Raw genomic sequence first — 26,315 nt, forward strand, 5'->3', positions numbered from 1 at the left:
TGCTATTGGTGGTCGCGTCTAGACCACCAATAGCAGGGATAGGAGGGGTGGCCACCTCACTCCTATCGCTTTAGGGGGATCGTGGGTGTCTTAGACACCCGCGATCCCCCTTCTATTCCGGGTCACCATAGACCCAGAATCGGCGCAAATCGCAAGTGTGAATGCGCCGATCGCCGACATGGGGGGGGTCTAATGACCCCCCTGGGCATTTGCACGGGGTGCCTGCTGATAGATATCAGCAGTCACCCCGGCCTGGTCCCCGCCCGGCGTGCGGCGGGGACCGAAATTCCCACGGGCGTATGGATACGCCCTTCGTCCTTAAGTACCAGGACGCAAGGGCGTATGCATACGCCCTTCGTCCCCAACAGGTTAAGGACCCAGCCAATTTTCACTGTAGGACACGGCCATTTTTTGCACATCTGACCACTGTCACTTTAAACATTAATAACTCTGGGATGCTTTTACCTTTCATTCTGATTCCGAGATTGTTTTTTCGTGACATATTCTACTTTAATTTAGTGGTAAAATTTTGGTCGATACTTGCATCATTTCTTGGTGAAAAATTCCAAAATTTTATGAAAAAAATAGAAAATTGTGCATTTTTTTTTTACTTTGAAGCTCTCTGCTTATAAGGAAAATGAATATTCCAAATAAATTATAGATTGATTCACATATACAACATGTCTACTTTATGATTGCATCATAAAGTTGACATGTTTTTACTTTTGGAAGACATCAGAGGGCTTTAAAGTATAGCAGCAATTTTCCAATTTTTCACAATATTTTCAAAATCGAAATTTTTCAGGGACCAGTTCTGTTTTGAAGTGGATTTGAAGGGTCTTCATATTAGAAATACCCCACAAATTACCCCATTATAAAAACTACACCCCTCAAAGTATTCAAAATGGTATTCAAAAGCTTTGTTAACCCTTTAGGTGTTTCACAGGAATAGCAGCAAAGTGAAGGAGAAAATTCTAAGTCTTCATTTTTTAAACTGGCATGTTCTTGTAGACCCAGTTTTTGAATTTTTTCAAGGGGTAAAATGAGAGAAATCTTCCTAAAATGTGTAACCCAATTTCTCTAGAGTAAGGAAATACCTCATATGTGTATGTCAAGTGTTCGGCGGGCGCAGTAGAGGGCTCAGAAGGGAATGAGCAATAGTGGGATTTTGGAGAGTGAGTTTTTCTGAAATTGTTTTTGGGGGGCATGTCACATATAGGAAGCCCCTATGGTGCCAGAACAGCAAAAAAAACACATGGCATACTATTTTGGAAACTAGACCCCTCAAGGCACGTAACAAGGGGTCCAGTGAGTCTTAACACCCCACAGGTGTTCCACAACTTTTTGTTAAAGTTGGATGTGTAAATTATTTTTTTTTCCACTAAAATGCTAGTTTTCCCCCAAATTTTTACAAGGGTTAATAGGAAAGAATGCCCCCCAAAATTTGTTACCCCATCTCTTCTGAGTATGGAAATACCTCATATGTTCACGTCAAGTGCTCTGTTGGCGTACTACAATGCTCAGAAGAGAAGGAGTCACATTTGGCTTTTGCAAAGTAAATTTTGCTGAAATGTTTTTTTGGGGGCAGGTCCCATTTAGGAAGCCCCTATGGTGCCAGGACAGCAAAAAAAAAAAAAAAAAAACACATGGCATACTATTTTGGAAACAACACCCCTCAAGGAACGTAACAAGGGGTACAGTGAGCCTTAACACCCCACAGGTGTTTGACGACTTTTCGTCAAAGTTGGACGTGTAAATTATATATATTTTTTCAATAAAATGCTGGTTTTCCCCCAAAATTTACATTTTTACAAGGGGTAATAGGAGAAAATGACCCCCAAAATGTGTAATCCCATCTCTTCTGAGTATGGAAATACCTCATATGTGCACGTCAAGTGCTATGTTGGCGTACTACAATGCTCAGAAGAGAAGGAGTCACATTTGGCTTTTGCAAAGTAAATTTTGTTGAAATGTTTTTTTGGGGGCATGTCCCATTTAGGAGGTCCCTATGGTGCCAGGACAGCAAAAAAAAAAAAAAACCCCACATAGCATAATATTTTGGAAACTACATCCCTCAAGGAACGTAACAAGGGGAACAGTGAGCCTTAACACCCCCCAGGGGTTTGACGACTTTGGATGTGTAAATGATTTTTTATTCTTATTTTCCACTAAAATGCTGGTTTTTCCCAAAATTTTACATTTTTACAAGGAGTAATAAGAGAAATGCCCCCCAAAATGTGTAACCCCATCTTTTCTGAGTATGGAAATACCCCATGTGTGGACGTCAAGTGCACTGTGGGCGCACTACAATGCTCAGAAGAGGAGTCACATTTGCAAATTTTGCTGAAATGGGGGGGGGCATATGGCATTTCGGAAGCCCCTATGGTGCCAGGACAGCAAAAAAAACCCACCATGGCATACTATTTTAGAAACTACACCCCTCAAGGAATGTAACAAGGGGTACAGTGAGCCTTAACACCCCACAGGTGTTTTGATAAATATTCATGAAGTGGGATGTGAAAATGAAAAATTGGATTTTTTTTACACTAAAATGCTGGGGTTACCCCAAATTTTTCATTTTCACAAGTGGTAAAAGGAGAAAATTTCATTGTAAATATGAAAATACATTTCTTTGAAGTAAGGACATACCTAATATCTTAGCATAAACAGCATGCACACCGGTCTCAGAGGTGCCGGAGATCAGTCAGGGTCCTTGAGCTTTGGCTTTCTCCTATGGAGCCAGAAGTAAGCATGTAAGTATGTAAACCGCAACTTTTTTGTACCATACCCGTGTTTTGTGCATGGCCATGTATGGCTTGAGGACTTGATCAGAAAGATCAACTCTCCCCATATACCGATTGTAGTCCAGAATACAATCGGGCTTGAGGACCGGTGTTGTGGTACCTCGCACAGGGACAGGTGAGCTGCCGTTGCAATGAATAGTGGTCAGCATAAGGACATCCCTCTTATACTTGACCAACAACAGGTTTTCATGGGCAAGGGCACGGGACTCACCCTTGGGAATAGGTGTCTGGATCAAATTTAGAGGGAGGCCTCTCTGGTTTTTCCGCACGGTCCCATAAGCGGACGTCGATCTGGCGGCAAGGGATGTGAAGAGAGGGATGCTGGTATAAAAGTTGTCCACGTACACGTGGTAACCCTTATCCAGCAATGGGTGCACAAGCTCCCAAACGAGTTTCCCGCTAACACCCAGAGTGGGGGAACAATCTGGGGGTTCAATACGGGAATCTCGTCCCTCATACACTCTAAACTTGTAAGTGTACCCGGAGGTACTCTCACAAAGTTTATAGAGCTTCACGCCATATCGCGCCCGCTTCGAGGGAATATATTGGCGGAAGATGAGTCTCCCCTTAAAACTGATAAGAGACTCATCAACCGAGAGGTCCCTGAGAGGTAGGTAGGCCTCCAAAAATTTGGCCCCAAAGTGATCGATGACCGGCCTCACTTTGTAAAGCCGGTCATCGGTGGGATCACTTCGGGGTGGACATGCCTCTTTATCTGCATAATGAAGGCATTTCCGAAACGCCTCGAACCGCTTCCGTGTCATGGCCATACTGTAAAGCGGGGTCTTGTATAGGACGTCCCCGCTCCATTAGTGCCTGACACTAGGCTTTTTGTCCAGGCCCATATGCAGCAAGAGGCCCCAAAATGTCCTCATCTCTGCTGCATCAATGGCGCGCCATTCATTGGGCCTGGCCAAAAAAGAATCTGGGTGGTGGGTGAGGAACTGCCTATCGTACAGATTCGTCTGCTCCACCATTAGATTGACCAGGCTGTCACTGAAAAAATAGCTGAAATAGTCCATTTCAGTGAACCCGGCCGTGTCAATCCGGATTCGCCAACAAACTCAGGAACCCGTGGCTGATAACCCTATGGGTGTCTCCAGACAGGTTCACCGGAAGGGGGCTCCGGTAAACTTGTCTGGGGGGTCGGACTCCTAGTACCAGCGGCATTGTCGCTTGTACTAGTGCTGGCCACTGGGCCACTATCATGGGGGGTGCGTGGCCTCGCCTGGCGGCGTCTCCGCCGCCATACAGGGGACTCATCATCACTACTAGATGATGAGGAGGACGACGAAGAACACAGGAATGTTGGATCTTCATCGTCCTCACTGGCAGATTAGGAAACGGAGGCAAGAAAAGCGTATGCCTCCACTGCCGAAAATGCCTGGCGAGCCATCGCCTTTTTCTACGGTGGCGGGGGGCGGTGGTGGTGTGGCGGTATAGGGGGGGGGGTGGGGGTGTGTTGGGGGGGGAGTATGTACTGTGTGTGATTGGTGTAACTATAAACCATATGGGGGGGGAAAGCGCTGCGGCCAAAAAAAAAATGGGAGGGCCAAATGCAGCGCCCTGAACCCCTAATAGGGCCCGGGTCACACTGATAAATTGCGGCGGACCCTTGGGGACCTATTTGGGGGGGGGGGATTTTTTTTTACTTTTTATAACTTTTATTTTACTTTTTACCCTACCTTTCCCTGGATTGTATTCTTTCCCTGATCTATGGGGGGCTTCTTTTCTTCTGTGGGGGCTCCGATCTCAGCAGAGGGGGGGTCCCGGTCTTCCTGCAGCAGCTCTGACTGCTGACTGAACCCAGCCAGCTGCAGGAGGATGCGGTTAATCCCTCCCCTGCTGGCTGCTATTGGCTGGACGTCCAGCCAATAGCAGCGATCCTGGTGGGGTGACGAAATCGCCACCTCCCCATAGATACAGGAGGTGATCGGGGGTGTATCCTACACCCCCGATCACCTTGTTTCTCCGGGTCAGCGGGTCACCAGTGACCCGCATCACCGAAATCGCAGCGATTCACAAGTGTGAATTCAGTTGCGTTTTTTTGCGATCGCCGACATGGGGGGTCTAATGACCCTCCTAGGCGTTTGCACGGGATGCCTGCTGAATGGCGTGGACCGGAATTGTCCATGACGTACGCGTATGTCATGGGTCCTTAAGTACCAGGGTGTCATGACGTATGCGTACGTCAAGGCTCCTTTAGGGGTTAATATTTTATAAATTTGCCAACAATTTCTAAAAATCTATTTTCACATTATCATTTTGGGGTATTAAATGAAGATTGAGAGGAAAATAGATTTTTCTTTTTTAATTTTACTACAAGGCCACAACATAACAAAATGTGAAAAAGTGAAAAGGTCTGAAAACTTTCTGAAATCATTGTAAGTGTATAGGAAGATTCATAGTGCAGTGCTAAATGGCTTAAAGAGAATCTGACAGCAGTTTCGCCTGCACTTAACCCAATATACTGGCTAATAGTGTGAGTGAAGAGCTGAGGGGCAGAGTTACTTACTCCTTTCCGTAGCTCCTGTGCAGAGTTCGGTCTATTTTTTTCTTCTATTTAAATTGCACTAACGCAATGAGGACTGGGAGCCAGCTTGCCGAGCTCCCCTGCCATGTGAATATTCATTCCCATGCCGCTCCATTCCCCGCCTCCATTGCACGCTTGAGCATAATATAAATACAACAAAAAACAGACAGAACTCTACACAGAAAGGATTAAAGAACCCTGCATTTTGCACTTTGTGCAACAAAGACTGTTGATCTGCCCCCATAGTGTTTTCTGGAAAAATGGCGCATTACTTGTGCCGTTTTTTTCTCTCCAAACTTTACTAATTTGTTTGAAAAAACTGCAGCCACATGCTAGCTGAATCTTAATAGGGAATACACAAAAAAAGGATCTTTTTGTGGCATTTTTTTCACTTTGGTGCGTTTTTAGAGATGGTTTGTTTTTTCACATAAACCTCCATTTTTTTTCTTGTAGATATAAAAAATTTATGTTAACGTGTTGTGCATTTTTTATTGCATATTTACACATCTTTGAGATATCCTTAAATCATATGATTGATCATATGATTCAAGGATCTCTTAAGGATGTAGTAGAGGTTGTGGCAAGAATGTTTATTGTTGTCACCCAGCTATCCAAGATATCAGATGAGGACACATTTGCAAAAAAAGGTTTTTGGCATCACCTGTCCGTTGTCCAGCTTTACCACACTTGATAGGTATTCCATTTGTCGTAGCAGTTGTGGCAGCCATGTTTATTACCCAGCTTTCCCAGACATCAAATAAGAACACTGATTTATTTGTGCTGTTGTGTTTTTATTCATTAAGTTATTTATTTGTAGATTTTGCATTAATCATAAAAACTGTCCCAATGGGTTAAATGCCAATATTCTTTCTAGATTTATGTTGATGTGACCGTACATTTCACAAACTTTTTTTGTAAAAAACAACTCCTCCCGTACAAATGTCATCATTATACATAAAACAAACTCCTTAAAAGTCCTATACAAGTCAATGGGAAATATATATTACTGTATAACTTCCAAACGGCTGGAGATATTTCGATAATACTTGGTCACATGTTACTGATGTGTCCACTTAAAGTATAGGATAGTTAATTTAACCCTTAACTACCTCTATTTGTGAGGGTTGGGGGTTTTGTTTAAAGTCCCATGCAAATCAATGGGAAATGTATGTTCCCAAATAACTTCTGTATGGCTGGAGATATTTCAATACCTGGTCACATATTACAGGTCGGAATATGAGGACGGGATAAGAGGTCAAGATAGGAGGACGGGATAGGAGGACCGGGATAGGAGGACGAGATAGGAGGTCGAGATAGGAGGACGGGATAGGAGGTCAAGATAGGAGGTCGGGATAGGAGGACCGGGATAGGAGGACGTGATAGGAGGTCGAGATAGGAGGACGGGATAGGAGGTCGAGATAGGAGGACGGGATAGGAGGTCGAGATAGGAGGTCGAGATAGGAGGACGGGATAGGAGGTCTGGATAGGAGGTCGAGATAGGAGGTCGGGATAGGAGGACCGGGATAGGAGGACGTGATAGGAGGTCGAGATAGGAGGACGGGATAGGAGGTCGAGATAGGAGGACGGGATAGGAGGTCGAGATAGGAGGTCGAGATAGGAGGACGGGATAGGAGGTCTGGATAGGAGGCCGAGATAGGAGGACAGGATAGGAGGTCGTGATAGGAGGTTGTGATAGGAGGACGGGAAGACGGGATAGGAGGTCGGGATATGAAGTCAAAAGCTTCCTCCTTTGTTTATTTTCCTCCCCAACAAGGATTAGGAAGGAAAAACGGGGAACGCCGGGTACTCAGCTGGGATATATTTATATATATATATATATATATATATATATATATATATAAATAAAACACAACATTTCACAAACTTGAAAGGATTTTGTCTATCCATAAATATTATAAGAAAAAGCATGTGGGATAAATAATGTTATATTTTAATAGTTTGGACAATTCCACATGCGGAAAATCATTAATGGCTCCATGAAGTGTGTTCACGTCATGGGTCCGTCACACCCCCTCTCATAGACTTGCATTGAGGGGGCGGGCGTGATGTCACATGGGGCGGAGTCGTGGCGTCACGCTCGTCCGCCATTGTGGTCGGGCTCCGAAGCCTCAACCGTTGCCGGTGTGAGGTGGAAGACGTACAGGTGGGTGCAGCAGCCGAGATCCCAGGGGCCCCCAGCAGCGGGACCCCGGTGATCTGACATCTTATCCCCTATCCTTTGGATAGGGGATAAGATGTCTAGGGGTGCGGAGTAACCCCTTTAAAAATGAGGCTTAGCGTTTTTTAGCTTCATGGTTCGCAATACTTGTAAATGGCAGTAAGGACATTTTTTTTGTAGCTAATAATCCTAATGGTGGGGCTGCCTTCACATGTTCAAGTTTTTAATTGCAATTATTAAATACAAAGCCAGAAATGTATTTAAAATGAAATGTCCCAGACTTTTGTTTTATGTGTGTCCTCTATGTATGATCTGCTCCTGTTATGTTTTCAATAATTGTAATTAAAACCTGAACGTGTGAACATACCCTCAAGTAAGTTTGCAAGAACAATAAATGATTAATCTCTTAAGGCTGTGTTCACATGTTCATGTTTTTATTTGCAGTTTTAAACACAAAGTCAGGAACAGTTCATGAATGAAGGACACGTATAAAAGAAAAGGTAAGACTTCCACTTTTTCAAATCCATTCCTAGCTTTGAATTCAATAATTGCAATTAAAAACCTGAGCCTGTGAACACATCCTAAAGGCATGGCTTAGTTTGGAAATGGGGTATTCCACCCATAAACATCTTATCCCCTATCCAAACAGATACATGATGATATTATAACCGGTACGCATAACTGTCATTTACACAGACATATAATAAACACACTGGGGGAGATTCATTGCCCATAGCAACCAATCGGATCACTTCTTTTTCACAGGCCTTTAAAAAACTGGTCAACTTTTCCTCTGCACAAGTTTTGATGAATTCCCCAATGTCCTATCTTAATTTTTTTAAATAAATGCAACTGTCACCCTATATTCATAGAGCTCCACTAGTACTCAGTTACACAACTTAGCATAACCCGATACTAGGGGCTTTTGAAACCCCTAGTATTGTGTTATACTGAAAAGTTTTGATCTGTTGGGCTGAGACTCCAACTAGTCTCTAGATAGAGCGAAGAAAAGCGTGTGGCAGCACCCCTCACTCCTTGCTCAGCTCTTAGTGTATCTGATTGCGGATAACGGGTTCCATAGACTTACAATGATTCCACTTTCGGTCACGCCCCTTCAGGGCTTAGCCTAGCCCGTTTTGCCTCCAGCAGGCCTATATAAACCTGCTTGTTCTGATGTTCGGCCTCTTTAAGCACATACTGTCACCAGTTAGCTCCTATGGTGTGCATCCTCTTGGTTGCATTCTGTGTTGCCTAGGTTTGCTAGACTTTTGCTCATCGTTTTGAGACTTTTTTTCCTCCGTGCCTCTGGTACTCTTGGAGTGTAAAGGATTTTAGCACTGCCGTTTTATCCTTTCACGTAATGTTTTTTTCCATGTCTGTTATAAATTGTGTCATCTCCCAGGGATGGATCTAAGAGGGGTTCAGCTTCCAGGAAGTCCACTTTCAAAAAAGAGCTTTTGGTTTGTTACGAGTGTAACACTCCTTTGGAGGATGCTTATTGGTTCTCCCACCATGCCAATTGCTGTTCCCACATCCTATCCCAGGGTAAACTTACCATTCAAGACATGATTATCTAAATGAAGGAGTATGTCCGTGGTTTGATCAAACAGTTCAAGGACACCATCATTCACCTCACAGGATGGGGGTTTCTACAAGACCGGATCCGAGGCCACATGAGGATTCCTGTTCTTCCTCTTCCTTCTTCCCTCCTGTGACGAGGCAGAGGCTGTTGAAGTCCATCAGGCCAGGGGACCTTGATGTTAACCAAGGGGAATCTTCTAATCTCTCCTTTAGAGGATCAAGTGTCTTCAAAGTGGATGAGACCCTTCTTTCTGTCATGAACACAAAATGGAAGAAACCAGAAAAGGGCCCAGGCCTACCCAAACGGTTTAGAGCCATGTTCCTTAAGGAAGAAAATCTGGTGGAACCCTAAGGAAAGACCCAAGTGTGTGGACAGACTGGAGAAAAATCGAGGAAGTCCAGCATACTGAAAGTTCATCTTTATTGCAGATGAAGGCAGGTACAACACACCCCCTGGTGTGTTACCTTCTTTTATCTGCAACAAAGCTGAACTTTCCGTATGCTGGACTTCCTTCATTTTTCTCCTACCTCCCAGTCAAGACCTTGGAGGGACAGGGGAGCACAGAGAAAGGGTTGCAGGTGCTCCGGTGGAGGAAACAAAGATAAGTCTACCTCTTGACTGCGGGCCTCTTTTTTTTTATCCCCCGTTTCCCCTGCAATGTTTCCCGACTTATTTCCATTTCTCCCAGTTGGAGGGCGTCTAAGTCACTTCCAAGACTTCTAGATGCAAGTTGTCCAGGAGGACCATTGAATCATAAGGATTATTTTAGGAGGTTGCTTGATAGATCTCTTGGCAAGTCCTCAGACAAGGCCTCTTCTAACAGAGAAGAAAGCTGTTCTGGAAGCATACATTCTAGGCTACCTTCAATAGGGTGCATCGTAAGAAGTCCCATTTGGGTAGTGCAGGTTAGGGATTTACTCTCAGGTATTTCTGGTACCGAAGGCTTTGGCACACCTTCATATGATTATTGATTTGAGATTTTTTGATCAGTATATAAAGAATAAAGAAAGAGAAGTTTAGAATGTAAACTATCCGGTTGGTGGTCAGTGTTCTCAATCCCAGGGATATGATGGCAATGCTGGATCACAAGGACCTGTACCTGCATGTCCCTATGTATAGTAATACTAGGCAGAATTAATCACAGTCTAAGTTGCTGGGAAGTTCAGACACCTCCAGTTTGTTGCCCTGCCTGTTGGCATTTCTCCTGCCTCACACACTTTCAACCAAGGTGGTGGTAGCTGTGGTGGCGGCTCTCAGGCTCCAGGGATTACTTATTGTACCTTAACTGGACTACTGGTTTCTAAAGGCCTCTTTGTGAGAAGTCCTGACCCAACACCTTTTTGTGGCTCTTTCCTTCCTTCACCAATCAGGATGGCTTATAAGTTGGCAGAAGTCCATGTGCCCATTGCCTCTGTGTCGTATCTGGGTTTTAACATCCATTCCGTCAACATGACACTTTATCTTATTCCAGAGATGAAGACCAAGGTTCAGAGCAAAGTTCCTTTTAGTTTCCAGGAGTGTAGTTCTACACACTCTTATGAAGATGTTGGGGCTCATGTCAGCAGCCCTTTCATTTAACCCCTTAAGGACCAATGCAAATAAACCTGTACGCCCCTGAAAGACCAGGCCTGTTTTTTCAAATCGGGGATGTCTGTCTTTATTAGAGAATAACTCTGGTAACGTTTTGCCAATCACGATAATTCTGACATTGTTTTTTTGTCACAAGTTGTCCTTCATGTACATAGTAAAAGTAAGCCGATATCATTTGTAGTTTTTTTTTACAATGCAAAAAATCATGAAATTTTTACTAAAAATAACGATTTTTTGCTATTTTAACACTAATAGGTTGCATATATTTATACTTACTGACCAAATAGTTTATGAAACTTATACTTTCAGATGTCTACTTTATTTTGACGTCATTTTTTTGTTTTTAATTAACATTTTAATTTAGTTAGAAGCCTAACAATTTAACTTGAAATTTTGAAAATGTGAAAAGTACATCTTTTTTTATGTGGTATGCAAGGTTTGCTGAAATTAAAAGGTAGTAGAACATAGGAACACCCCCCCAAATGACCCCATTTTAAAAACTAGACCCCTCAAGGTATTCGCTAGGGGGTACAGTGAATATTTTAACACCATAGTTTTTTGGCAGGAATTATTACAAAGTCAGTGTTAAAAATTCGAAATTTGCAATTTTTCACAAATGCATCATTTGGGGGGCATATTTTTTGTACATCACTTCTGATATTGAAAGAAATGCACCCTATATTTTATTTAGCTGCTTGTCCCATGTTCGGAAATACCCCCGCTTTGGCCATATATGGTTCCTTGGCCGCGTGGTAGGACTCAGAAGGAGAGGAGCGCCATTTGGCTTTCAGGGCAGAACAGTACCCCCACCCCCACAAGTGACCCCATTTATATACCGCACCCCTACAAGTTATAGGCTGTACCAGGGACCTCTCTGTTTGGTCCTTGGTCGGCTGGCAGTATAAAGCGTCTGTCTGTGACAGTTAAGGCTCCTGATGGATATATCCGCCATGTTGTGGGAATAAGCACCAGCTCATGGTGAATATATCCATCACTGCTGCGGCTGGGTAGCTCAGTGTGTTTGCTCATGACTGCTGGCGGGAAATCCGCCGCTATGAGTGGACACACAAAGCTACCCAGCCGCAGCAGGGAGCTCATTACCATGACTGCTGCATAATGTGTAGGATCACATGGTGGACATCCGCAGCATATTACATGCTGCGGATGTCCGCCAATGCGATCCTACACATTATGCATTTTTTTTATTAGATTCATTTAATAAATTTATTTTTAATATTTTTTTTTTTTTACACTTTTATTACATTTTTATTTATTTTTACACTTTTATTTATTTATTTATTTTTACACTTTTTAATGCTTTGGAATACTTAGTTTTCACTAGCAGGCAGCAAATCAGGACTTGCCTCTGGCACGTCCTTACAGGCAATACCCAGGGCAGACCTGGGGGTCTTTGTAGGACCCCCGGCTGCCCAGGTATGCAGCAGCACCCCGCGATGCTCCGGGGTGCTGCAGGAGAGACAGAGGGAGCCCCCTCCCTCTGTCAGAACTCCTTACAGCGCGCGGTCACTTCTGACCACGGCTGTAAGGGTTAAACTGTCAGGAGTGAAGTGAACTTCACTCCCGGCAGTGCGGCCACACACAGCACCCCGCGATCGCGATGCGGGGTGCTGCAGAGGAGACAGAGGGAGCCCCCTCCCTCTGTCAGAACTCCTTACAGCGCGCAGTCACTTCTGACCGCGGCTGTAAGGGTTAAACTGACGGGAGTGAAGTGAACTTCACTCCTGGCAGTGCGGCAGGCCCCGGCCAGCCGCGTATTACACACAGCACCCCGCGATCGCGATGCAGGGTGCTGCAGAGGAGACAGAGGGAGCCCCCTCCCTCTGTCAGAACTCCTTACAGCGCGCAGTCACTTCTGACCGCGGCTGTAAGGGTTAAACTGACGGGAGTGAAGTGAACTTCACTCCTGGCAGTGCGGCAGGCCCCGGCCAGCCGCGTATTACACACAGCACCCCGCGATCGCGATGCAGGGTGCTGCAGAGGAGACAGAGGGAGCCCCCTCCCTCTGTCATAACACTTACAGTCCGCGGTCATTTCCGACCGCGGCTGTAAGGGTTAAAACTGCTGGGACCGAAGTTTACTTCGGTCCTGGCAGTGCAGCAGGGTCCCGGCTGTGTGATACAGCCGAGTCCCTGCCGCGATCTCGTGGGTGCACTGGGCAGCACCCACGAGAATAATGGACGAGTATAGACGTCCAGGTACTCCCGTGGAAAACTTTTTTTTTTTTTTTTTAAATCAACTGGTGCCAGAAAGTTAAACAGATTTGTAAAGTACTTCTATTAAAAAAAGCCTCTGGGAACCGCAGCATCAGAGGTTTCCTCTGCCCGTCTCCTGCGCAAGGCCCTGCATACAGCCTGCGCTCCCGGCCAGGGCCTCCTGCATCCCCCGGGTGGCTGAAGATACAGTGCAGACGCAGCTGTGTCCCTGCCTGACCGCTGTGCCGCTCTCCTCACCTGTCCCAGCGGCCTCCGATCTCTCCGGGCCTGGGGTGAAGGGCCCACATACTCCTGCCTGGAGATTTGGCTGCGGAGGAGGAGATTCCTGCCTCTGCATGGCTTCCTGCACACAGTGAGGTACCGCTCTCTGCTCCGGCTCCACACCGGTGCTCTCCTCCCTGCAACCCTGTGACCCCTGCAAGGCTAGTCTCCCCTGCCTCTCTCCATCCCAATTGAGCCCTCTCCATAAAGGGCCTCAGGACGCTCTCCAGCCCACCTGCGCCTCTGTTGTCGGAGGTCCCCTAGCCTACACTCTCCTCTTATCATCCCTGCCTCAGACCCCTGCTGTACAAAGGCCCCAGTCTACTGCTTCTTTGGCTATCTGGCAGGCTCCTGAGGATTGGGCATCCCCCCTGCCTGTCTGGCTCCTGTGTCTCCTGAGGGAGCTCTGACCCCCAGGCCGCCCAGAACCCCGCGCCCGCTTGTACCACCAGTGGAGCCCTCAGTGTCCACCTCCCTGAAGGTTGTACCGCACCCCACTCTGATGTCTGGCACTGGCCCACACCCGGATGGTGGAGGGTCCCCGCCCTGGGATAGCCTCTCTGGGGTTGCCCTGGAGCCTTCTCACAGCTTTTATCACTTATCCCCTCCAAAGAGGATTTCTGCTCCATAATTGCTGAAGTTAAGGAAGCCTGTCGGGCGGAGATTGCATCCATTCATCAGGACTTATAACATGTCTCTGACTGAGGGGAGTCTTTGGAGGAGACCCATAATTCTACCAGGGATTATGTTGCTCAACTCCAGTCCACGGTTGCTGCCCAATCTGAGTTCCTCAGTGACATGCATAACCATCTGGAGGACATGGACAACAGGGGACGTCGCCATAACATTTGGGTCTGCGGCCTCCCTGAGGCTACTAGGGATGAAGATCTCCCAGACATGGCTGGAAGCTATTTTCAACCTCATCCAAATTAAGCTGGACAGAGCTCATCGTGCTCTCTGACCAAGGCCATCCAACGGGCCCCCTAGGGATGTCATTTGCTATGTCAACGACTTCCACCTCAAGGAAGCTATCATGGCTAAGGCACGTGCACAGCGGAATTTGACTTTGATGGGGCCCCCATCCAGCTGTTTCAGGACCTCTCCTGGATCACCCTCCGGAAGAGAAGCATGCTTCAACCGCTCCTGGCAGTCCTTCGTGATCATCACATCCCTTACCGCTGGAGCTTCCCGTTTGCCTTACAAGCTCGTAGGGATGGACGCTCTGCTGTGCTACGCTCCTACTCTGACATCCCGGCCTTCTGCTTTGCCCTGGACGTCGCTGCTCCTCAAGTGAAGGACTGGGGTCTGTCGCCTCCACCTCCCCCCTGTGTGGCAACCGGTCCGCCGACGACGATCAGGAGGAAGTAAGATACCTACCCCATCTGCCAGGCCTAGGGGTCCTCCTGTGCCCCCTTGACCTGTGTTCTGACTACCTGCTAGTACTTGTTCCCTGCTTGTGGACTATGGGATTTCTTAGCTTTGCTGCTTGAAAACTCCCACCAGACTCCCCGGGTTTGTGGACAGTTGTGGTTTTTCCTGCGGTTATCTCCTACATATTTTCTTTTTTGTTTTCACGAAAAAGTTACAGTGGTATTTGTTTCTTGCTTGCCTTTGGCATGACCTCGTGGGGAGGTGTTTCTCTGTGTTAGTGTTACCTTCCTGAATGGTGTTCTCTCATTTCCCCACCGAGGCCTTCCCAAACACTGTAGTACTCTCTACGTGCCTCAGTGTTCCGGTAGAACATCCGGTCTTGGCTTCTTCTTTGACCCTGCAGTCAGAGGTTTATTTTCTGTCATGTTGTTTTAGTGTATTTTTGCATTCTCTATTTGTTTTTTTGTTGTATGTCTTTTCTCCCTGTTACCCTTTGTGTGTTTCCCTTCTCCTTCCCCTCCCCTTCCTATCTTTCAGGCCCCTGTGGCTGCTTGTGACGCCTCCCCCCTCTGGCATCTTGGTACGAGGTTCATGGTCTCAGGAAACACTTGGCAGTATTTGGGTAAGTGAGAACTTTACGTAAGCTCCTAGGTCCCCCCCACACCAGTGACCATGGCTAATTGTGTCACCCTGAACATTAAGGGCCTTAACTCCCCCCTAAATGACGCCTTCTACACCGGGAGTTGATGAACCAGAAGGCAGACGTAGTTTTTCCTCAGGAGACACATTTTGACCACTCTGGCTCTTTTCAATTCCTGCATCATGTCTATCCGCTTGCCTTTTCGGGTAGGAAGACAGCCGGAGTGACAATCCTTATGTCTAGGTCCTGCCCTGTCCAAGTCACCTCCTCCTTTCTTAACCCCCATGAGCGATATGTGGAAGTGCAGGGTTCCCTAGGTGGTAAGCCCCTTATTCTTTGTAATGTGTACACCCCGAATACGTCCCAGATCCCCTTTTTGTGTCGGGTACTCACACGGCTGCATAAATACCCGCCGTCTGCCTGGCTTTTTGGTGGAGATTTTAACCTTATTTTTTCCCCCTCCATAGACCGGCACTCTGCACAGGGTACCCCTGTTCCCCCGGTCCAAATACGTCTCGCTTCTTTATTTCGGCGTCTGGTTCGTTCTTCCTCCTTGTATGATTTTTGGAGGATTGAACACTCTACTCACTGTTCTCGTTCTCACTGCCACTGGCGCCTTAATGATTATTTGCTCAAATCTCTTTCCTCCCGGGAATCGATCCAGGCCTCCATTGTTGACTACTTCTCTTTGAACCAGGGGTCTGTCTCCTCTCAGGCGGTCCTCTGGGAAGCTCACAAGTCGGTCGTCCGGGGACACTGTATTGCCCTGGGCTCCTGTCTGAAACGCAAATCCTTGGCCTGATCCCGTGAGTTGCAGACACGAATTCGCTCTCTAGAGGCGGAATTGCTCACTACCGCTTCTCTCTTGGTTCTGAGGCATCTAGTCGCGGCCCGTGCTCATTTGGGGGAGCTTTCCCTCCGTAGGGGGGAGCTGCAGCTACTTTATGCCAAACAACGGTTCTATTAAATGGGCAATAAAGCCCACTCATTACTATCTAGACATTTGAGGGACCGCGCTGCCGCACAGAAGCCCTCAGCTCTGAAAGATTCCTCGGGCACGCTTCATTATCACCCTGATGCTATTTCTCGCCTTTTTAATGACTACTATTCTAAACTTTACTCTCTTCCTTCCCAACTTCCGTTTTACCACGGGGATCGGGATGCCCTACTAGACTCCTTCCTAGTGGATTGCCACCTCCCATCCCTTTCCTCCGCTGACCTGGCTACTCTTAATGCTCCGATCATGCTGGAGGAATTGGCGGAGGTTCTTAAGTCTTTACCTTCGGGACGTTCCCCGGGACCTGATGGCTTTACTTACCTGTACTACAAGACCTTCTCTACCCTACTTCTTCCCCACCTTGATTCTCTCTTAAACTCTTTCCTGGGGGGAGAGGGGATCCCGCAGTCTTACTTACACTCCTTGCTCACCCTTATCCCTAAGCCGGGGAAGGACCCCCATGATTGTTCTAGCTACAGGCCTATTGCATTGCTGAACTCTGACCTCAAATTGTTCTCTAAAGTATTGGCCACCCGACTCGGGTGTCTCCTTCCCTTTCTCATTCATAAAGACCAAGTGGGCTTTGTTCCCTGTAGGCAGGGGGGAGATAACATGAGGAGGGTGGTTTATCTCATAGACTTGATTAATAAACGCTCTGAGCAGGCTGTTGTACTTAGTTTAGATGCCGAGAAGGCCTTTTGATAGGCTGGGTTGGCCATACCTATTTGCCACTCTCAATTTGGGATTTCGGGTTCCATCCCAACGCCTCTGCGGGGTCTCTATTCTTACCCTACGGCCTCTCTGAAGCTTCCTCATGCTTCTTCTCCACCCTTCCCTTTGCATAATGGTACCAGGCAGGGATGTCCGCTATCCCCTCTGATTTTTGCTTAATGCATTGAACCTTTAGCCGCTATGATACGTGGGTGTGCGGACATCTGTGGGGTTACTCCTCATGACAGGGAATACAAAATCTGCCTGTTTGCGGACTATGTCCTCCTCACTTTAACTAAGCATGTCCTCTCTCTCCCTAACCTATAGAGGGTCCTGCACACTTTTGGCACTATCTCTGGCTATAAAGTCAATCTTTCCAAAACCGAGGTTCAGCCCTTGAATCTCCCACCTTCCCTCTCTGAGCAACTCAGATCGGCTTACTCCTTTCGGTGGTTGCCCTCTGCTATCACTTACCTTGGTGTTCGTCATACCTCTAGCTACTCTTCTCTTTACTCTGCTAATTTCATCCCCCTGCTCCAACAGCAGCGTGCACTAATGGATAAATGGCGCTCTCAATATATCTCGTTTTTCGGCCATATAGTGGCGGTTAAGGTGACTATACTGCCTAAACTGCTCTACTTTTCTTAGACACTACCGGTTCGTGTACCATTGGCGGCGCTGAAGGCTTTTCAATCGGCTATCTTTCGCTTTATTTGAGACAGTAAGCGACATTGCCTCCCCATGTCGGTAATGCTGGCGATTCGGAACATGGGGGGACTGTCTGTACCGGACGTCACTAAGTATTACTGGGCTGCACATTTGCATCATTTGGCTTCCTGGGCAACGTATCGTGCATATAGCCGCTGGATGGAGCTGGAAAAGCTTTGGCTTGCCCCCATCCATCCTAATACGTTTCTTTGGAGTTGCCCTCCCCCTGCACCCCGACGGGTCCCCTACTGGGTCCTATATCCTTCTCCCGCCATGTCTGGGGATACTGCTCTAGGAAATGTCAACTTTTTTCTCGTTCTGCAATCTTTTCTCTATCACCCATCTTTCCCCCCCGGGCCTCACCTCCTCCATGGTTAGGGAATGGGGGGGCAGAGGGTTATTCTGTTGGGCGGACTTGGTTAACCCCCTTACACGTGCATTACTCCTGTTTGAGGATCTAGTATCCAGCTACGGTCTTCCCACCTCTGAATGATTCCACTACTCCCAGCTTTGGCACTATATGATGTCGTCTCTGGAGACTCACGTGGTCTCTTTTCCTACTACGTTCAAGAGGTTGTGCCGTGCGGGGCCTCCCCCCGGGATGGTGAAGCCCCTTATCACAGATATATGTCCCGTTGGGAGGAGGCCTTGAACACTACTATTGCTCTGCCACAATGGAGGATCATCTGGGAGAGGGCCTCCAGGGCTTCCATTTGTACGGCCTATAAGGAAACCCAATTTAAGCTGTTGATGGGCTGGTATCACACATGGTAGAACACTCTGAACCCTAGTATTCCTCCTCAATGTTGGCGCTGCGAAGTTGGGCTGGGAACGGTCTATCATATATTCTAGTCCTGCCCTCTGATTGTGGCCTACTGGGAAATGGTGAGGCGGGTGGTGGCGGATGTCTTGGGGGTCCAGGTCCCACTGGGTCCCTTAGACTACTTATTTTTTCTCTCTTTCAGGCCTTTAACAAAAATGTCCTTTAAGCTCTTTATGCAGACAGTCCTGGTGGCCAATACGCTTATAGCCAAGCATTGTAAATCCCCCCTTCCCCCCTCCGAGGCAGACCTTTTGGCTAGAATACGGGAGATGCGTTCCCTAGAGTCTCTCACTGCCTCTCTAAATAATACCATGTCCCTATTTCTAGTGGTCTGGGAGCCCTGGAATAGCTATGTGGACCGACAACCTCCTTAACTGCCTGACATCCCCTACCCGTACCTCCCCCATCCCCCCCCCTCTTTTTGTCTGTTGTCTTTATTCTGTTGTTCACAGTTTTTCCTTGTCTTTTCTGTCTGATGTGTTGTAGTTTATTACCCATCTGTGCCTACTGCTTGGTTGTGCTGTATGATCCTGGAGAAATCTGTTTCCCTGATTTTGCTATGTTTACGGCTTACGATCTCTGGGAATGTTTGAATTCTATGATGTTGTTATTTGCACTTCCTTTATGATTTCTCTTCTCTGGATTTGAAAATTCCAATAAAAATTTACAGTTTAACCCCTTAAGGACCGGGCCATTTTACACCTTAGGACCGGAGCGTTTTTTGCAATTCTGACCACTGTCACTTTAAACATTAATAACTCTGGAATGCTTTTACTTATCATTCTGATTCCGAGATAGTTTTTTCGTGACATATTCTACTTTAACATAGAGGTAAAATTTTGTGGCAACTTGCATCCTTTCATGGTGAAAAATCCCAAAATTTGATGAAAAAAATGAAAATTTTGCATTTTTCACACTTTGAAGCTCTCTGCTTGTAAGGAAAATGGATATTCAAAATAAAACATTTTTTGGATCACATATACAATATGTCTACTTTATGTTTGCATCATAAAATTGATGAGTTTTTACTTTTGGAAGACACCAGAGAGCTTTAAAGTTCAGCAGCAATTTTCTAATTTTTCACAAAATTTTCAAACTCACTTTTTTTCAGTGACCAGTTCAGTTTTGAAGTGGATTTGAAGGGTCTTCATATTAGAAATACCCCACAAATGACCCATTATAAAAACTACACCCCCCAAAGTATCAGTAAGTGTTTTAACCCTTTAGGTGTTTCACAGGAATAGCAGCAAAGTGAAGGAGAAAATTTAAAATCTTCATTTTTTACACTCGCATTTTCTTGTAGACCCAATATTTGAATTTTTGCAAGGGGTAAAAGGAGAACATTTTTACTGGTATTTGTAGCCCAGTTTCTCTCAAGTAAGCACATACCTCATATGTCTATGTAAATTGTTCAGCGGGCGCAGTAGAAGGCTCAGAACGGAAGGAGCGACAAGGGGATTTTGGAGAGAACATTTTTCTGAAATGGTTTTTGGGGGGCATGTCACCTTTAGGAAGCCACTAGGGTGCAAGGACAGCAAAAAAAAAACACATGGCATTATATTTTGGAAACTAGACCCCTTGGGGAACATAACAAGGGGTAAAGTGAACCTTAATACCCCACAGGTGTTTCACGACTTTTGCATATGTACATATGCACATTGTTACAAAGGGTTAAAGCAGAAAATACCCCCCAAAATTTGAAGCCCAATTTCTCACGATTCAGAAAACACCCCATATGGGGGTGAAAAGTGCTCTGCTGGCGCACTACAGGTCTCAGGAGAGGAGTACATTTGGCTTTTTGGAAGCAAATTTTGCTCTGGGGGCATGCCGCATTTAGGAAGCCCCTATGGTGCCAGGACAGCAAAAAAAATAAACCCCATGGCATTATATTTTGGAAACTAGACCCCTTGGGGAATGCAACAAGGGGTAAAGTGAACCTTAATACCCCACAGGGGTTTCACGACTTTTGCATATGTAAAAAAAAAAAAAAATTTACCTAAAATGCTTGTTTTTGCAAAAAATGTAAATTTTTACAAAGGGTTAAAGCAGAAAATACCTCCCAAAATTTGAAGCCCAATTTCTTCCGATTCAGAAAACACCCCATATGGTGGTGAAAAGTGCTCTGCTGGCGCACTTCAGGTCTCAGAAGAGGAGTACTCACATTTGGCTTTTTGGAAGCAAATTTTGCTCTGGGGGCATGCCGCATTTAGGAAGCCCCTATGGTGCCAGGACAGAAAAAAAAACACATTGCATAAAATTTTGGAAACTAGACCCCTTGGGGAACGTAACAAGGGGTAAAGTGAACCTTAATACCCCACAGGGGTTTCACGACTTTTGCATCTGTAAAAAAAAAAAAAAAAATTACCTAAAATGCTTGTTTTCGCAAAAATTTTACATTTTTACAAAGGGTTAAAGCAGAAAATACCCCCCCCCAAAATTTGAAGCCCAATTTCTCCCGATTCATAAAACACCCCATATGGGGGTGAAAAGTGCTCTGCTGGCGCACTACAGGTCTCAGAAGGGGAGTAGTCACATTTGGCTTTTTGGAAGCAAATTTTGCTCTGGGGGCATGCCGCATTTAGGAAGCCCCTATGGTGCCAGGGCAGCAAAAAATAAAACACATGGCATTATATTTTGGAAACTAGACCCCTTGGGGAACGTAACAAGAGGTAAAGTGAACCTTACGGTGGCGGGGGGGGGGGGGGGTATGTACTGTGTGGTGCTTGGTGGTGTAAAAAGTGTAGAACAGTAATAGAAAAAAAAAAAAGCTGCGGGCAAAAAAAAAAGGGGTGGCAAACGCAGCTCCCTGAACCCCTAATAGGACCCGGGGTCAGGGATCAGACCCTGATAGGACCCTGGGGTACTTTTTTTTTTTTTTAACTTTTATTTCACTTTTTAACCATTTAAACTCCTACCTGTCCCTGCAATAATCTCACCCTATTCTAAGGCTCCTGAGGGAGCTCCGGAGCTCCGAGGGGGGATCCACAGCTTCTTCTCCCTGCTGCACCTGCTGACTGAACAAAAACAGCGGATCCAGCAGCGAGAAGGAGCGGTTAACCCCTCCTCTGTCGCTCTGCTATTGGCTGGATGATCGCCGGCCAATAGCAACGTTGCTGGGGTGGTGACAGTATTGTCACCGCTCCCCAGCAACGGTAGTTGATTGGCGGTGAATTGTACACCGCCGATCACCATTTATTTCCAGGTCATCGGGTCACAAGTGACCCGAATGACCCGAATCGCTGAAGATCGCTTGCGTGATTTCGCAAGCGATCTCCGGTGATCGGCAACATGCAGGGGGCCCGGGACCCCCCTCGGCATTTGCACGGCATGCCTGCTGAAAGATTTCAGCAGACATGCCGTTCCGATCTCTGCCCGGCGCACGGCAGAGACCGGAAATACAACAGGACGTTCTCTAACGTCCTTGGGCATTAAAGCCCAGGTAGCGGGGATGTTCCAGAACGTCATATGTCCTAAAGAGGTTAAGGACCCGGGGTTTTTCGGTTTTTGCATTTTCATTTTTTCCTCCTTACCTTTTAATAAAATCATAACTCTTTCAATTTTGCACCTAAAATTCAATTTGATGGCTTATTTTTTGCGCCACCAATTCTACTTTGTAATGACATCAGTCATTTTACCCAAAAATCTACGGCGAAACGGAAAAAAAATAATTGTGAGACAAAATTGAAAAAAAAACGCCATGTTGTAACTTATGGGGGCTTCCGCTTCTACACAGTACATTTTTCGGTAAAAATGACACCTTCTCTTTATTCTGTAGGTCCATACGATTGAAAGGATACCCTACTTATATAGGTTTGATTTTGTCGTACTTCTGGAAAAAATCATAACTACATACAGGAAAATGTATACGTTTAAAATTGTCATCTTCTGACTCCTATAACTTTTTAATTTTTCCGCGTATGGGGCAGTATGAGGGCTCATTTTTTGCGCTGTGATCTGAAGTTTTTAGCGGTACCATATTTGCATTGATAGGACTTATTGCACACTGCACACACTGATCTTTTACATTGATCAGTGGTTTCTCGTAGGAAACCACTGATCGATGATTCTGCCACTTGACTGCTTATGCCTGGATCTCAGGCACTGAGCAGTCATTCGGTGATCGGACAGCATGGAGGCAGGTAGGGATCCTCCGGCTGTCATGTAAGCTGTTCGGGATGCCGCGATTTCGCTGCGGCGATCCTGAACAGCTCCCTGATTTTACTTTCACTTTAGACAAGGCGTTCAATTTTGAACGCCGCTTCTAAAGGGTTAATAGTGCGTGGCACCGCGATCAGTGCCGCATGCTATTAGCCACGGGTCCCGGCCCCGCGTTATAGAATGGGAGCAGACTCAGGACCTACCGGTACGTCCTGGGTCCTTAACAGGTTAAAAAAAAAAATCTTAATCCTTACAGTACTTTTTAGGGGCTGTATACCACAGAGAAAATGCTTTTCTTTTTGGATTCCTCTTCTGTCATGACCACAGTGCTCTCTGCTGACATCTCTGTCCATTATAGGAACTGTCCAGAGCAGCATATGCTCTGGACAGTTCTTAAAATGGACAGAGATGAGGTCAGCAGAGAGCACTGTGGTCGTGACAGAAGAGAAATCCAAAAAGAAAAGCATTTCCTCTGTGGTATGCAGCCCCTAAAAAGTACTGGAAGTATTAAGATTTTTTTTAATAGAAGTTAACTTTCTGGCACCAGTTGATTTAAAAAAAAAAGTTTTCCACGGGAGCACCCCTTTAAGTATTATGTAGCCTCAGATCACTGCTGCACTGAACTTCTGTGTTGAAGGCTATAGAATATTAATAAACATCTATGGCTTTGTTCACACATTGTGGCTAATTAGCAGTACCGCTGCTAATCGCCACATGCATTTTTTCCGTGAATAGCCAAAATCGCTGTAAAAATAGTGTTTTACAGTGACTATGTAAATTGCTGTAAAATGCGGAACTTTCAATTGTGATTTAAGCCAATTGTGGCAAAGACGCTTGCGATAATTAGTTGTGGTACTGCTGATTAGCTGCAATGTGTGAACACAGCATATAAAGGGAACTTTTTAGCTTATTAAAGTGGTTATCCAGGATAACCAAAGGACAAAAACAAAGCTGATTTCTCCAAAAAATAGCACCACACCTGTCCTTAGTTTGTGTGTGGTATTGCAGCTCCGCTCCATTGAACGGAACTAAGTGAATGGAGCTAAGTTGTATTATTCACAACCAGGGGACAGGGATGGTGTTGTTTTTGGAATAAATTAGCTCTGTTTTTCTATCCCCCCCCATTCCTTCTCACCATATGACCTCCATATAGGAGGGATTTGAATTAAGTGGTGGTTGAGTATAAGATCTGCCACTCCATTCAAATCCAACATGACTGACAAAGACTGTGCTGTACTAAGATATCATCTTCTGTGTCCGGTGGAGTTCCCAGCAATCATACATTTACCACCTATACTGTAGAAAGGTGATAAGAGTCTCTTGCAGAAATACCCCTTTTAGGTTCAGTGTTTACAGCAGCATTGGCACTAATTCATGCAGGCAGTGTCTCTAGCTCACAGGCTTATGTAAGTAGTGACTGTGCTGCAACGTCATTGTATCTGAAACGTGGCAGAGAATGATTAGCAACTTCCTGTCAGTGAATAAGAAAGAGGGAGGAAGAAGAAAGTCTGTGGCACAAAAGGCTGAGCTTTAGATGCTTCACATGCGGATCTAAAAGCACTATGATTTTTTTTTTTTGCAGTGTAGTTACACTTGGACTATTTCATGCACCATGGCAAAACGTCTGTCAATTACTGCAACATGATGTACATTTTTGTCATGATTTTGTGGACACAGTGTGTGCTGGTAAGATCTAATGTGCGTGAGCGAGTAGGGATACCTTTTTGCCCATACTTACAGGTGCCTATAGATTTTTCTATGCAAAAACACAATATGCTGGCATGCAGAAGTATGTTGACATATTTTTAATAAATATTCAAAAGTTCCTATGTAAGAAACAAAAAGGAAGAACCTTTTTTTTTAACACACATTTTTTTTAATAAATAAAATATACTTTATTTCAGAAAATGCTGCAGCATAACACCTTCATATTTGGCATCCTTATGTGCCTAACAATCTATATTGTCATTTCAGGTAACTTTTTTTGGATAAGCTTCATGTGTGTACATTAGGAGTAGCATTATTTCATGCCATTGTTTAACATATATATATATATATATATATATATATATATATATATATATATATATATATATATATATATATATATATAAAGATTTTTGTTCTATAGGATGGAGCCCAGAAGAAATAATTCTGTTCTTTTATGTCTTGATAATACACCCTAAGAAGAAGAAGCAGCAGCATGGAAGACATTATATAGCAGTACTACACATGCATTCTCCCTGTAGTTTCTCTGTTTGCTTCTTGGTCTCTCCAGCCACTTCACTATCCTCTCCCTTTTCCCCACTCACCTGTCAATATACTACTACTATGTATTTGATCCTTCAGTGAGCTGCTAGTCTTTCTTGTAAGGGAAAGACAGACTTGAGTTGTTTGTTTAGAACGAGTGATGGTTTAAGGGGAGGCAAGAGAGCAGGTAAAGACGAGATATGCTTTTGAACTAATAAAATACATTAACATTTTTCTTACATTTGCTTGTATTATTGATGAATGTCAAGTTTAAAAAACAAACAAAAAAACAATAGTGCCTATTTAATTATACACATTTTGTTTCAAACAACAATAAATGGTAAAAAAAAAAATGCAAATTTTTTTTGCTTGTACCTCCAAAATAAAATTTATATTTATATCAAATGGTAACATATACATGTATCAAAATATTAAAATTACATGTCCTACAGCCTTGGCACAGAAATGTAAGCACCAAAGTACATTTTTAAAATAAAATAACGTTTTACTAAACATTATATTAGTAATTAATTAGTCCACTTTTATCTAAAAGCATGGTTTTGCATCAATAGTACCTGGTATGTGGATTACCATGTAAGTTATAACGAGTAGGAATATAGAGAGAATTAAGGGCACTTTTACACAAGTTTATTAAAATAAAGTTTATTTATTTTTGCAATTTATGGTAGTGATTTTTTGGGGTGACAATTGTAGGTGCATATACTGTTAGTTGTTTTGTCACTTAGTATATGAATTGTTTAAGATTATTTTCCTAGGAGGATTGTAGGTGTTACTTGAACCATGTAGTCCGTAAGCACGGATGCAGGGAACAGCTATTCCCCGATGTTTGAGGACAAGTAGAAAAAAGAAAAAATCCAGCTCCAGAAAAAAGAAAAAATCCAGCTCCCAGGAGAATCAGCAGTTAAAACATAACGTTCACTAGATTCATATTAAAATGGCATTCCAAAGGCGGAAAGTGACATGTCACTCAAAAAACACGAGTGAAACTCCAACGCGTTTCGAGCCTAAGCTCTTAGTCATGGCAATGATACCATCCAACTGAGGGGTTTAAATACAGAGGTACAAATGACACGAACCGCATTTCAGAAACGCCCACTGGCTTCTCAAAACCGGAACAGACATTACACCTTTCATATGTCAGGTACAGCCATTTTCCGCCTTTGGAATGCCATTTTAATATGCATCTAGTAAACATTAAGTTTAAACTGTTTTCCTGGGAGCTGTATTTTTTCTTTTTTCTACTTGTCCGCAGGATAAAGTGCACCAATCTTGTTGATCAACTCAGATCATTGGTGTAGACCATTACATTCATTAATGACAGACACACATCCCCTTTTTAAGTGCAGCCAACAACAATAATTTAAATGTCAGAACAAAAGATTTAATCAGCTGACGAACAAGTGTTTTCCCAATTGTCAACTCTAAAAAAGTGAACTGGAGAATGGCTACCAAA

At 44.8% G+C, this 26,315-nt stretch overlaps 1 long non-coding RNA gene across 1 annotated transcript in view; it reads left to right on the forward strand.

The window, feature by feature from the left end:
- The window catches only part of LOC130275610 (uncharacterized), a 44,332-nt gene extending 19,038 nt beyond the window's left edge, over positions 1–25,294 (forward strand). Inside the window, exons 3-5 of the long non-coding RNA XR_008844839.1 lie at positions 7,961–8,016; positions 24,496–24,565; positions 24,708–25,294. This is a non-coding gene — a long non-coding RNA (uncharacterized LOC130275610). The remainder of the gene's footprint in view (positions 1–7,960; positions 8,017–24,495; positions 24,566–24,707) is intronic.
- Positions 25,295–26,315: the final 1,021 nt, after the last annotated feature.

Source organism: Hyla sarda, chromosome 6 (genome assembly GCF_029499605.1).
Source record: "Hyla sarda isolate aHylSar1 chromosome 6, aHylSar1.hap1, whole genome shotgun sequence".
In the NCBI taxonomy this organism is placed as follows: domain Eukaryota; kingdom Metazoa; phylum Chordata; class Amphibia; order Anura; family Hylidae; genus Hyla; species Hyla sarda.